Raw genomic sequence first — 14,283 nt, forward strand, 5'->3', positions numbered from 1 at the left:
ATAAGAAAAAGAAATAACTCTAAATATATCAGAAATCATAATACATACAAGAGGACTAAATGCTCCAGTTAAAAGATCAGGATTCTCAAGTGGATTGAGGAAAAAAATCACCTTTACATTCTATATAAGAGGACTATCTAACACTCAAGAGCATAATTTGAAGTAAAAGGACTAAAAATGGAATAGGCAAATCCTAAACAGCTGTAGTCTCTATATTAACATCAAACAAAATATTTTTTAAGGAATGAAGTATCGTTAGGAATTAAATGATAAAAGGAAGAACACCCAGGACAGTATAACACTTTTTAATTTAAATAGGGCTAATAACATAGCTTTTAAATTACATAACACACAAATTTATAGGATTGTATTGGGAGACACAGGTGTAGAAAGAAATAATATACAAGTTAAATTTGAGATGAGTACCTGTGAAACCTCCAATTAGAGATCTTAAAAGTAGTTAGATATAACTCATCTGTTTCTCTAGAGAGAGGCCAGATTTAAGTCTAAAAATTTGAATGTAGAAGAATGTATTACTCCAGTTCAACAGATTCTGAACTTCTTGATGAGAAGAATTATATATTCAGTTTTGTAAGGCCCTTGTGTCCATCACAGTGCCTTATACAAATAAGTGCTCAATAAAGGTTAAATTGAACATATTCTCATAGGTACTAATTTTTTTTAGGATGTACACATTATTAGTTTAGAGATTAATATTTACTGAATGAATACTATGGGGACTATAAGAAAGGTTATAGATATAGTTCCTGCCTTTAGAATATTGTAATTTAGTAGGAGGATTTTTTTTTTAAATTCAGTAACTTGGTGGGGAGGGTATAGCTCAGTGGTAGAGTGAGTGCTTAGCTTGTGCATGGTCCTGGGTTCAATTCCCAATACCTCTGTTAAAAAATAAAGAAATAAAAATAAAGAAACCTAATTGTCCCCCAAAAAATTAAAAAAAAAAAAAAAGAAATACCAACCCCACAAAAGGGTTTTAAAAATCCAGTAACTTGAGAAATTAAAGAGAAAATAATCAATCATTCATAATCAAGTTTTAATTGCTGTGGCATTTGGGTGAAAAGAGAAAGTTCACCAGAGATTTGAGATGTTGGAGAAAGCTGTAAATAGCTGAAATTTTAGTTGGTCCTTGAAAAGAGGGCATCTTTGTTTGGAAAAAAAAAGAAGAGGAGAGAACATTTTGGCTTGAGGAATTAGCATAAATAAAGGTTCAGAGGCAGAAATTATTGTATATGTTTGTGTGACATTAATAATGCTAACTTCACTGCAGTATAAGTGCTGAGTGTAAGTGTAAGAGAGAAAGCTGGGTAGATGGTCATATGAAATTATGGAGGATCTTAAACTTGTTAGGGGTATGGGGATTGCTTACTAGGTAATATAGAATCATGGGTTCATAAGGTGGCCTGACATAGTTTTTATAAGCTATTTCTGTGAATAATCTGGAAGTGATGTGTGAGAGGGCTTGAAAAAAGAAGGGAATGGGAAACAGGAAAATCTGTTCAAATGTATGTAAAGTAATCCAGGTATAAACTGATTAGGTTCAGAACTAAGGTAAACAGGAGAATGGAAAACATGGGGTAAATTTGAGACATTCCAAAAAAATAAAAAGATAAAATTTGGTCTGATTGAGTATAGGCAAACAAAACTAGAAATATGTCAAAGTTATACCTGGAATAATGATGACATCCTGGATAAACAATGAATGTGAAGAAGAGTCAATAATTCATAAATTCATAGAAATTTAGAGATGGTTAAGGACCTCAGATATTATATCCACAGACCCCTCATTTCAGAGATGAGGAAACTAACACCAGAGAGTTAATATAATTAGTTCATGGTCAGCCCAGTGGTTGACTTTGAGAAAATGGCTAGAATCCAAGGAGAGATACTCTGTGAACACTTGGGATTATGCTGCTGGTGGGAAATCATTGTTAGATGGGTAGAGCTGGGGAGTTGTCTGAAAGGCAATCGGAGACACGGAAGTGGATGTGCTATTCAAGGAGAGATTGTGTAGGGACAAGAGAAGAGAAACAATGATAAAGTCACAGGGAATCTCCACTCTTAGGAATTCAAACTAGAAGGGAGTTGGGGAAGAAGAGATCAGATGTGAGGACAATCAGAAGTGGCCAGATCCAGATCCTGTAGTATGCGCCTCTTGTGATGAGTTGTCTTCTGTTATTTTATTTTGCACAAAACTCTGCATCCTGCTGCATTTGTATGTAAACATCACCATATATTCTGCCAATACTTTATATCTCATGTTGATTTTCCTCCCATGCATCTTCCTTTTACTTATTTGATTATTAATATTTAATAATATAATAAGCAAACAAGACCTAACATTTCGTATTTGAAACATTGACAATAATCTACCTATGCACTGCTCTTCCATTCCGTCTCCCTGACTCACCACACCTAATATAAGCACTATTTTTTGCACTTGTATAGTATTTTATCACTGTATGTATACATATACCTACTAAATGAGTTTTCTAGTTACTTTTTTACTTTAAAGGGGCTATAAATAATCTTAGGACTCGCTAAGATTAATCCATATTTTTGTATGTAGCTGTAGTCCATTCATTTTTACTGCTTTAGAGTATTCCCTACATGACTGTGCCACACTTTGCTTTCCTGTCAATGGTCATTTAGCCTATTTCCAGAGAGTTTAGTCTGCTTTGAATAGTGTTACTATGAACATTCTTGTATATGTCCCCTGTTGTATATTGTAAGGACTTCTTTTGGGTATATATCTACTTATATTGATTTAAAAATCTTTCTGTGATGCATAGCACATTAAAATGGCATTAGGCAAATTTTCTGATTGTGGAAATTCAAGTCTAAAATGAACAACATCTTTTCCTAAGGTGAATAGATTCACCTTGTATAGTGTACACTCTAGGTAAGGGATATTTACCAAACGTTTTCTTGGGGAGCAAAATTATAAGCTAGAGTTGGTCACTGATTTTTTTCCAGTGACCCAATTTAATGTCAATGCTATTTTCAGGATACAAAAGGAAAACTGAGGGCCAGAGGCAAGGAAGAGAGGTAACAGGTTAACTGAAGCTTAGCACTGCTTGGCAGCGAGTCCAGGAAAATTCACCTTCATCTCATTTGAGGGTCCTCTTACCCTCCCTAGCAGCCCTCCTTGTGTGAGGGGGAACAATATGAACAAAAAGAACCAAGGGAAAGGGCTCTGTCAGATTTGTTCACTCAGAATCAGTTGATAGTCTGCCAAGAAAAGTTTCTCATCCTCAAGAGGTTCTGAGGATAAAATTCTCATCTCTTTGTGAACATACAAGAAAGAACTCTTCTCTAGTTGAGGATCCTGTGTGTGTGTGTGTGTGCGCGCACACACACAAGCACAGATAGACGTGCAAAGGAAAAGTGAACACTGGACAGACACAAACGCTATCCTGCACTCTCTTTATTATTGTCTTCTATTTTTTCTGTGTTAACAAATATATCTTCACTTAAATAGGAATTGTTGCTATACCCTAAATAACAATTACCTTGTGGCTCAATTAGTTTGTGGCTCAAACTTCCCACTTATTTGTACTTGGAGTAATCATACCTTGAAAATCTATGCACATTTTTCAGTCAAACCTAATTTCCTGCTTTGACTAAGCCTCTTGACCTTTGTGCCCAATGACAATTTATCCCGTTTTACACCAACTCACAAGGTGTCACAATGGAAAGGAAAAAGTGGTTATCTGGTTATGTATGGATGCAGAAATGGAGGGGCTAATGAAGCAGCAGCGTGATACGAGCCATACTGCCTTACAGTGGGGTCTTCTTTGACAGGAACTTAGGGAAGAACCTTATAGCCTCTAATTTCTAGACATTTGCTGTACTCCTATTCTTTTCTTCTTGGAAAATAGTTTTTTTTTTTTTTTTAAAGTTAAATAGTGTACAAATGGCATGAGTTAAGGTGGAACCCAGTGCCAATGCATTACCAATTATTCCAAGCCCACACACAAAACATGTATGAAGTATTGTTTCTGAATCACAATATGCATTCTACAAGGAGATACTTAAATCAAGATGGAAACAATAGAGGCTTCTTCCTTCTTTGGACAGTACTTTAGGTCATGATAAGGAACTATAGCTCTTTTTCTTACTATATCAAATAAGGATGCATCTCCCAATTTGTTTACCAACCCCATCAAAGGGGCTGGATGTAAATTGCATCCAATTAAGGTCTGTGCTTACAAGTACATTCCTATAGAGTGAATATTATTTGGAAATTCTTTATGTAACCCCTATTCAGAATTTATCTGAATATATTGTTAATATTTAAGGTTTTTAGACTCAGCCCTATAAAATAATATCATTGCATGTTTACTCATCTCCAGTTTTAAAAAAAAAGAAAGAAAGAAAGAAAGAAAAAATTTGACTACGGATATTTAGAGTAGAAAAGGTGAATTCCTCTAGTAGAAAGAGCATTAACTGGAGCATTCTGATTCTTGTGGAGAATTAGTGCAGCAATTTCTTACAGATAAAAGAACCTCTTATCTTATGAAGAGATGCATTAATTACAGCCTGAAATTCTGCTTCACGCATCCTCTTTCAGAGCCAAGGATAGAACAGAAAAGATGTGTGCTGTTGGAAGTCTGTACTCCCTTTTTCTTTTTCTTCATGTAAAATAGCTTTTCTGAAAGGTAAATAGTACACAAATGCCATGAGTTTAGGTGGAACAGAGTGCCAAAGCAACACTAATTATTCCAACAACAGCAGTAGCTATAACTTTAAAGGCAAAAAACAAATTCCAATGTTATGAATAACTTTGCTGATCATAATAAAAGAAGATGAAATTTAATGTCAATAGCAGTATGAGTGTAGGAGGTAATTCTATTTCATTTTCTTTTCAGGCAAAACAGAAACAGAACATGGTGATACAAGCAAGTGAAAAAACCCAGGTAATAAAGAGTATGATGTACCTTCGATCTACATTGAGGCTAAAAGCTTTGGATTTAGAGCTATGAAAGGCAGTTTCATTTTCTAGAATCTATGTTAAGACCTATAGTTCTTATCTCCTCCTGTTTCCCTTATTGGGTGATGGTGATCAGCCAAGGTAATGGATATACAGGAGGGAAGTGAGAGTAATCTATTGAGCAGATTTTCTCTATGACAGCTGTATTATTGTACATGAAAAGTTTACCAATACCTCTTCCTGTTTACTTTGCACCTCTTCATGACCTTTGTCCCCTTTCCTATTTAGCACCAACTCTTGCCCAGGCCTTGTCCAATGACTGATTTAAGTCCAGCTTTGTGTGCATGCAAGCCTGCCATATAGTGGTGTTGCCTACATGCTCAGGGGTAGGGAAAAAAATTCTTTCCTCATCTATCTATGCATCTATAAAGGAAGCCAGGATATTCTTTTTTATTATTAAAGTATAGTTCATTTACAATGTTGTGTCAGCTTCAGGTGTACAGAAAAGTGATTCAGTTTATATATATGTATACATATATGTTCTTTTTCAGATTCTTTTCCATTATAGGTTATTACAAGATATTGAATATAGTTCCCTGTGCTCTACAGTGGCTCCTTGTTGTGTATCTGTTTTACATATAGTAGGGTGTATTTGCTAATCCCAAACTCCTAATTTATCCCTCCCCCCAGGAGCCAAGATACACTTATGCATTGTTACTATAGGCCATGTTCTCCATACCACGTCCGGAAAAGGGAATCAGGTCCAATGGAATCCTCAGGAGATAAGAAGGAATCTAAAGTAGCAGTAGACAAGTCTAGTTCTATCAGTGAAAACTCAAATAACAATCCTATTACTGTTCTGTAAAAGTCCCAGATAAATAAACATGTTGAGCCTGTTAAGATAACAGCTCAATATGGAATTGAGAGCCATCAAAGTAAAGCCCGGTGCTTTTTGATGCTCAGAATGGGTTCACACTTACAAATGATGTTGCCTGGTGTCACAAAAAGAACCTCACAAATCTAGGTTTGAATTTCAGATCTGTCATTGACTTGCTGGTGACCTTGGCCAAGTGACCTTCTGCTTCTCAGTACTTCTCCACAACGGGGAAAATGGCACTTGGCTTGCAGAGCTGTTGGTAAGGACAGACAAATTGTATAAAGTGTTTAGAACAGTGCCTGGCCCATATGGGCTCAAAACTAAGTTGCTTTTGTTGTTACTGTTATTAATCATCTCGGCATACTGCTTTCCCACCAGATGCCTCTATTATAATGAACATAAAAACCCTATTGAACCTGAAATAATAAAATAATAAAATGCCTCAAATTCAGAGACCACTTTTTGATCCAGAGTACTCAAAATCCTCCTGTCTATTCCTCCTCTGATTAGTTCTGTAAAGGAAAGGAGCACTTTCATGAGGACCTCTGAGAACAGGTGCAGGGGTGGGGGTAGGACAGGATATCACTGCCTGGCCACTTTCTGGCTGTACTGATTTCACCAGCCAATCCAGGCTAAATCAAGGAACAAAATGACACCAGGGGGAAGCTGAGCAGACTCTTCACCTCTTAGATAACCAAGGATGTCTTAGAGGATCCCATCCACTACACAAAATGCAAATCGAGTCACCTGAAAAAATAAATAAAGAATTTGGAAAATGAGCAATTTACACAAAAGCTAAGATTTGAAGCAAAGATGTGGATTTCTCTCAAATATCATTTTTAAAAATTTTGTCCAGAATTAGCCCAGTCATTGCTTCCGTTCTCAGCTTTTCTCAAGCTGTCAAAAGAGAGCCAAACTTAGTTCCCTCAGGTTTTTTGCTGGCTGCAAAATGATACGAGGCCCTGCATCTCCTCCCTGGTGTTTCAGTCCTTTCTGTTTGCGATTGCTTCATCCACCACCTGCCTCACGCCAACTCTCTGCCTACTATTTTCTTCTCTGTCTCCCCTTCCTGTGTGGCCACTTGGCCAGCTTGCCAGCAGTGAATTGGCCGGGAGCAGTGGGCCGTCACGTGACGGAATCCCAGCCGCTGTGAAGCACCCACGTCTGAGTTTTCCATGACGCACCTGCTGCCGTCACATTGGCTCCCAAGTAAATAAATGGTCAAATCTTTTCCAAAAGTGGTTTTGACAAAGAGCAGCTTAAATCACGAAAGATGTTGACAAATGGGCTGCTATCTGAGTCAGGCAACCCATTTGAACAAGAACAGATAAGGCCCACCCCTTTATCCCCTTGCCTTTTTACATTGATATTCCCGTCGAGACAAAGGGAAAGAGGAAAAGGAAACAAAGGCAGATCTTTAGCTCTGACTGTCCCAGAGTTGATTAGGATGCTGATCTGTGTGGCAGGTTTCTAGGTTCTCACCCAACTTCTTGGCTGCTATTCAAAGGATTTAACAGTGCTCTTTGTAAATAGTGGTGTACAAAGCCGGTCTAAAAATAGTACATTTCCAGGGTCTGAATTGGGTGAGTGAAATGAGTGGCAACGGCTGTATTGTACAAGGCAGATTACAAGCAAGTTACTCGATGGTACTTGATATGCAGGGTTATTCACATGCTTCATCTGGTTTGGTTAAATAATGCAAACATATTTACCAACGTGCATGATCATTTTGTTTATTTGTGCTCTGGAGAGCTTGTTTGTGTGTTTATGACCGACAAATGTACATGCTCTATTTTCTGACAATCAAACAAAGCTCTCCCAGTGAGGTAAATAGCTGAGTTAAATAGTGGAGCCGACACTCCTGAGAATCGCTGATGTGACACTCTGGTGGTTGTTAATGACAGGTTTCCTGCTGCGCTTGCTGCCCTAAAGGATTTTTTGCTGAAGGTGGGAATCAACAAGAGGCTCTGCTGGTTGGGGTTGGGGGGAGGGGTTGCTACGAGGTCTGGCTGAAATCTCTCTAGAAACCCTGTGCATGAAAGCTTGCGCCTCACTAGTAATTTTTCACTGAGGGAGCTACTGTGTTGTTTTTGCTTGCCCTTGCTCCTGTGGCTGGGTTGTTGTGTGGGTCGGCGGAGACTAGAACAGTTGTTGGCATCGCCGATTGTGACTGTTGATGGCAGGTCACTGGTAACTTTCAGGCTAAGGGAGAATTCCAAAGGAGCATTAAATAAGAACATTATTTTCTGAAACGAAGTTGCTGGGAATGTGTTTTGCAGTCATTGGAAAGCAAGAGACACCCCTTCTATTTTCAGCTGTAAGTGGTGGTTGTTCCTATATATTTTGCGGAGAGAAATGTCCTCATGCCAAAACACAATATAATTATTTCCTACATAAGTAATTGTCTTTTAGGCAGTTTGGAGACTCTCTCATTTAATACAATGTGAAAACTCTTAGGTAAAGCCTTCAGTTGTTCTGGCAGGTCCATTTCCTCTTAGAAGATGGAAACTTGAAGGGGTTGGACCAGGGAAATACATAAAAGAGGATTTTAAAAAAAAAACCCAGTCTGTCACTTTAGGAGAAACATTTCTCCTACCCAAATTTCATGCCTTTAACTTGATACAGTCTTAGGTAAATTGGGTTTGACAGTCTGGGAGTGTACATTTTGACACTCCTTTCTCCTTTACTTATGTATGACTTTGGGAAAGGTACAAAAACTCTTTGATGCTCCAGTTTCCTCATTCATAAAACAGTGAGAATAATACCCACTTCATTATGAGGACTAAATTAGGTAATGTAAGTAAAGCACTTGGCCCATGGTAATAAATGGGAGTCAATTAGACAGCATTCCTGGACATACCCTCTCATCTGCCTAATATCCTAGTTTCCCTCAACATAGGTATTATCTCATAGGCCTAGTACTGTGCAGATGTCAGATTCCTTTTGATAATTACCACTATTATTATCCTGGTTGTTGAAGAATGAACAGTCCAGAGAACATTAAATCAGAATTTCCTGTCATTTCCCTCTTTATAACCAGCAACATGAAAATAGGGGTTAATTTCTCTTTGGAGCAGTCTTGGAAGATAACATAATTCATGAGTTGGGCCATTCTGGAATTTCCTCAGTCTGACTTTTATTTCTTATGCTAAGGAATTATAATTTTTTCTAATAAGGTAGATAATTTGCTTACATCCATAAAGAGTCAGAAAAACAACATAGATTTCATCTCTCGTTTGAGACTGAATCTTTGCAACAAATGAATGATTATAACTGAATAGACTTTGGTGGGAGGCGCACTCTCAGGCATGAGCAAAGTGAGCTCAGAAAGAGCCTGATACAGTAGTTATGGAGAAATGAAGAGCCAAATAACATCCTAAAGGTCATGGTCACAGCAAAGACATTTATCCACCATGCTTGTAAAGTTAAGAAGGTCGTATGAGGTAGCTCTATAAATGGGAGGATCGAACTGTGTAAAATAAAATGTAGATGGTACCTCGCTAGTATCTACTCTCAAGATTGGCTTTCAGTATCTGGGCTACAGTGTTCTAAACTTACTCTACCGAGAAGGATCACTTGATGTTTAGTGATCATTATCCAAAGTTAACTAAGTTCCTATAAACAAAATCTCAGCCAAATATATGTAAATATTGGAATTGACCTTTTTATAAAATTTTCACATCATTTTACTTAAAAATCATGTCAAAAGGCAGAGGATTTTGAAAATTGTCCAAGTTTCATTTTCACTGGCCAAATTGAATTGATTCCTCTGTTTTCTTTTCAGAGAGGCACAATCTTGCCTCTAAGGGGCTTCTCTTCTCAAAGGGATGAAATGTACAAACACAGCAACTAAAAGAATGCCACTATCTCTTTCAATTCATTTGAGATTTGTTTTGCTTTTCTGTTTTATTGCAAGCCTATCTACTAATGTGCTGACTGTATTCTAGGCATTGAGAGGGATTAAAAGCTGTCACTGTGCTCATGGATCTTGTTGAGAGAGAAATGACTTTCATCTAAAAACCACTCAAGACAGTGTCCATAAGTGCCCAATTGAATTTAATCAGCTGCTAACATAATGGCAGAGATCACCAAGGCTGTGGATGGTTGACACCATGGAGGCTAGTGTGGCAGAGAAGTGGAATTTAGTAAAGGTAGATGGCGGGGGCAGGGTGGCTGTTACAGGCTGAATTATGTCTCCTTCAATTCATGTGTTGAAGATCTAACCTGAGAATGTGATTGTATTTGGATATAGGTCCTTTAAAGAGGTAATTAAATTAAAATGAGATCATTAGGATAGGCCCTAATCTAATATGACTTGTGTCTTTCTAAGAAGAGATTAGTACACACACACACACAGAGGAGAGATCATGTGAAGACACAAGGAGAAGATGGCCATCTGCAAGCCCTGAGGAGAGGTCTCATAGGAAATCAACTCTGCTGACACCTTGATTTCAGACTTCTGACATCCAGAAGCACAAGAAAATAAGTTCCTATTGTGTGAGCCACCCAGTCTGTGGCACTATGTTATGGGAACCCATGCAGACTAATACAGTGAAGGCTGAGAGAGATTTGTTTAGGTACAGAAGAAGGCTCAAGTGGGTGCTACACTTCTCTGTCTCCTGTTATTAAACATCAAATTCTTATTTGCATTTTATTTTCCTTCTTTGTGTCCTTGTCCTACTATTAGATGTAGAAGTTAGAAGATGATGGGGAGAAGGGAGATGGGAAAGGGATTGGGGAAGGGAGAAGTGGAAATCTTTAACACCAGACTAGTGTTTTACTAGAGATCATCAGATATGGAAAAGCCACAAAAAGCAGCAACTATAAAGGCAGTGAGCAGTTTTAAAACTAAGGGATGGCATTACAAATAAGGAACCATAGAGTGTTTAACAAGATTATCGAAAATCTGAAATTTATCTGGACTTGATAAGGAGGTCTTTATTGTTCACTTGAGACCTCTTGATAAACTCAGCCTCTCTCTTCTAAAGATACATTCCAATATTATCATTATAGTTATGACTTATTTGATATTTATAACACCCCAGGGTTGCCTTCCTACCACATTATGTTTGCCCTGTTGAAATATATTTTTTTACAATGGATATAAATGATGTAAATGTAATATGGAAACATTTATATCAATAGCAAAGACATGGCTGGGCTACTTAGTCAAATAGGACATGTCACTCAAGTGATTCTCATTACCCATTAAATATTTCCCAGGGAATCAAGGGCTTTCAGTTGGTCAAGAAACATAGTAGGGACAAATATACCAGTATGTGAAGATAAAATGCTGCCTCAAATCTAAGCTGCTAATGTAGGAAGACCCTGAAACTCATCTAATATATTCTACCACGCAGACATAATTTGTTTTCAGTGGTGATGTCAATAGATTTATGCTTAAATGGCCATATGCATGTTGTGGTTCTTAAGGAAAGAGCTTATGTTTGGTCTAAGATCCTGTGAGAACTTTAAGTCTCAGTAGTGAATTTAGAGAAATTGTTACAGAATCCAAACTCATTCTGCTCGCCGCACGACAAGCCAATAAATCGGGAGATGAGGTATTAGGGCAAAGAGTAACGACCCTATTTGGAAAGTAGGCAGACAGAGAAGATGGGAAACTAATGTCCTGGAGAACCATCTTCCCCAAGTCAGAATTCAGGCTCATTTTATACTAAAAAGTAGGGAGGGGTGTGGTTGGTTGTTGCAAACTTCTTGGTGTCGAAATTCTTTGTTCTTGCAGCTGTCCACCTAGGTCAGGTCAGGATGTTCCTCTAAACCTCCAAAAAGATGAATGTTATTTTCTGTTCTGCAACTTCTTATGTCTATATGAATGGAAAAGTGTTATACCTTTAAAGGTCAGAGCCTGGAGAATGGTCTGTCCTGTGTATTTCAGGCTATAGGCAACATTCTTTTACAAGAGGAGCAGAACCAGCAGGACTAAGCACAGGATACAGAGCACAGGGTTAGAGCTAAAGGAACAGATTTAATATGGAGTCAGATTTGTTCTTCCCTGTTACAAAATGTTTCTTTCACTACAATTTTGCAAGTTGTACTGGGGAGTTGGCAGGAAATAGAATTACTGAGGAAGATTTTTATACTCTGACTTAAACTATTAGGAGCACATTTAGTGTGGAGTATAGTTCTCCCTTCAGAACTCTTTTTTGTTCTACAGAGAAACAAAAGGCCTGGGTGCCTTCAGAGGACCCTTCTGGCAAAGGCCTGAGGCCTTCCCATAAGAAGTTCCTGCCTTGGGCAGCTTATAGCCTCGGGGGGTCATGCCAGGCTCTGTGTCAACCTGCAGCTCTGCTTTGCATGCTCACCGTTGTTGACCCTTTGGTCCAGATTCATGTTCTCCATTCATGGAGAGCCTTGATCTGGATGCTTTGACCTTCAGTTTCTGGGCCGAAGTGCCACTTTAATCAGCTTCCTATACTCACAGGACAGTATTCTTTACTCTCATGCCCAGTCCTTAGTTCCAGGATCCCAGGCTGAGCCTCTGGTTTCCCAGGAGAAAAGGGTGATCATGTAAAACATCTTGAGTGCTTTTCTTTGTATCTTTGTCGGTATTAAAATGCTTGGGAAACATGTATTGCATGAATGAAAGAAAAAGAGAAAAGAAAGAAAGGAGGGAGGAAGGGGAAGGGAAGGAAGCAAGGCAGAAAGGAAGAAAGAAGGAAGGAATAAATGTTGTCTTTTTGCAAAGTTGCTGCACTTGCAAACGTGGTCTGTAGCAGTAGGAAAAAGCCAGCTAATTTTCTGCAGCAATTCTGTTCTTAGTATTCTCTTTGACCATTAGCCCTAACCATTCCCTCCTAACCTACCCACTTCTGTAGAGAGCACTTTTCTCCATAGAAGGATTTTTCCTGCCATCATATCACCAGAAATGAGATTTTCCAAGGGTAGGCAGACATGTTTCACAGAACACAGCAAGAAGCCAAATTTAGGAAGATAAGGAAAGTCTAAAAAGTACATAGCCTGCCCTATTTATCCTAGTGGTGTTATTATTGCCAGATACTGTGTTAATCCTAATTTCTTCCATTTCAGTTATCATAAGGTCCTACATGCCCCAGAATATCTGAGTAGTTTTCCCCAACTCTTCTCTTAGAGTCTTCATATCTGGTATCAGAGGAAGGGAGAAGAAAAGTAACACCCCCATTATGTGACAGATACTGGGCTAGGTTCCTGTGGAAAATGTATGTTAGAATGTCCACCCAGCCTGTAAAGATCCCCTCAGTATACTGCTCACCACAGGGTGAGTCCCTTCAGCTGTGTTTACACTCTCTAAGTCTACACTCCACGGTCCCAGCCACCACCCAGTCATGGCCACAGCGAACTCCTGTCATAAGGTAAAGAACCAGACTCTATTGTAAGACATCAGATTTGGAGTTATGGATTCCTTCTACCTCTGTGTTGGTGTCTTGAAAAGTGATATATAAACTCAAAAGCTATGAACAGTCACATTCTGTCAGCTCTGTTGGCTTGGAGGAGAGAGAGCCAACCCTCATAAAAAGGATTAAAAACAGATAAGGAGAAGCTACAATGCATTTCTCTTGGTGACTTTTTATTTTGGGGTTACAGCCTTATTATAAGCCTTCTTGACTCTAAGAATGATGGAATATCACTATAACCTTACAATTAATTTTGTCTCAATCTCTCTTACTTTTTTCTTTAAATCAGCTCAGGTTGGTTTCTGTTACCTGGAATGAAAAGAATGCTAACTAATAATGCCATGCGCACGCTCTACATTTATTTAACATGATCACAACAGATCTGCGAGGTATTTCCTGTCTCTATTTTACCAATGAGGGAGCAGGAATGAATAACTAAATTGCCTAGGCTTTATGCCTTATAAATTTCAGGGATGGCATTTGAAGCCAGGTTTTATAGCATCTAAAACCTTAACTTTTCCCATTGAGCCCTGTCCCTTGGAAGGTGCTCTGACTGCTGGGAGAATCTTCCCCCACGGCCTCAGAGAGACACTAAAGTTTTGTAATTCTTGAGGTAACAAAGATTCCAGGGATCACAGTCACCCCCTGGCTACTGATTCCCTGGCAGGACACCAATTTCTGCCTGTTCTGTCTGCCCCTTCCCATTGGGAACACAGACTGTGGGTTTTTCTAGGGCTGGAGGAGAAGCTCCTAGGCTCCACACCCCACCCCAACCCCCTGCGAAAGAAACATAATCAAGTCCAAAAGGTTTATCTGTCCTTTGGACATGTCTTCTGACCTCTGTTGGTTAGCAGGGTGTTACAACACCAGGCTTGTTGCACTGCAAGATGTCTTCCCTTGCATAATGTGCAGAACACTCCTTCCACTGGAAAATTGAACCAACATGGGTCAATCTATTCTTTCCCAAGAACATAGGGTCCCTTTTCCTTCCACTGAGGGCTATTTTCTGATTCCTTTGGTGGATTTTGGAATCCACCATTCACATTCTGTTGGAGAGGTGAATA

General features: G+C 38.7%; 1 protein-coding gene across 1 annotated transcript in view; it reads left to right on the forward strand.

Moving 5' to 3' along the window:
• JADE1 (jade family PHD finger 1) overlaps window positions 1-14,283 on the forward strand; it is a 206,866-nt gene that overhangs the window by 25,027 nt on the left and 167,556 nt on the right. The window contains exon 2 of the mRNA XM_032463341.1: window positions 4,890-4,937. The gene's annotated coding sequence lies outside the window, so the exon portion shown is untranslated. The remainder of the gene's footprint in view (window positions 1-4,889; window positions 4,938-14,283) is intronic.

This window comes from Camelus ferus, chromosome 2 (assembly GCF_009834535.1).
Source record: "Camelus ferus isolate YT-003-E chromosome 2, BCGSAC_Cfer_1.0, whole genome shotgun sequence".
NCBI lineage: Eukaryota > Metazoa > Chordata > Mammalia > Artiodactyla > Camelidae > Camelus > Camelus ferus.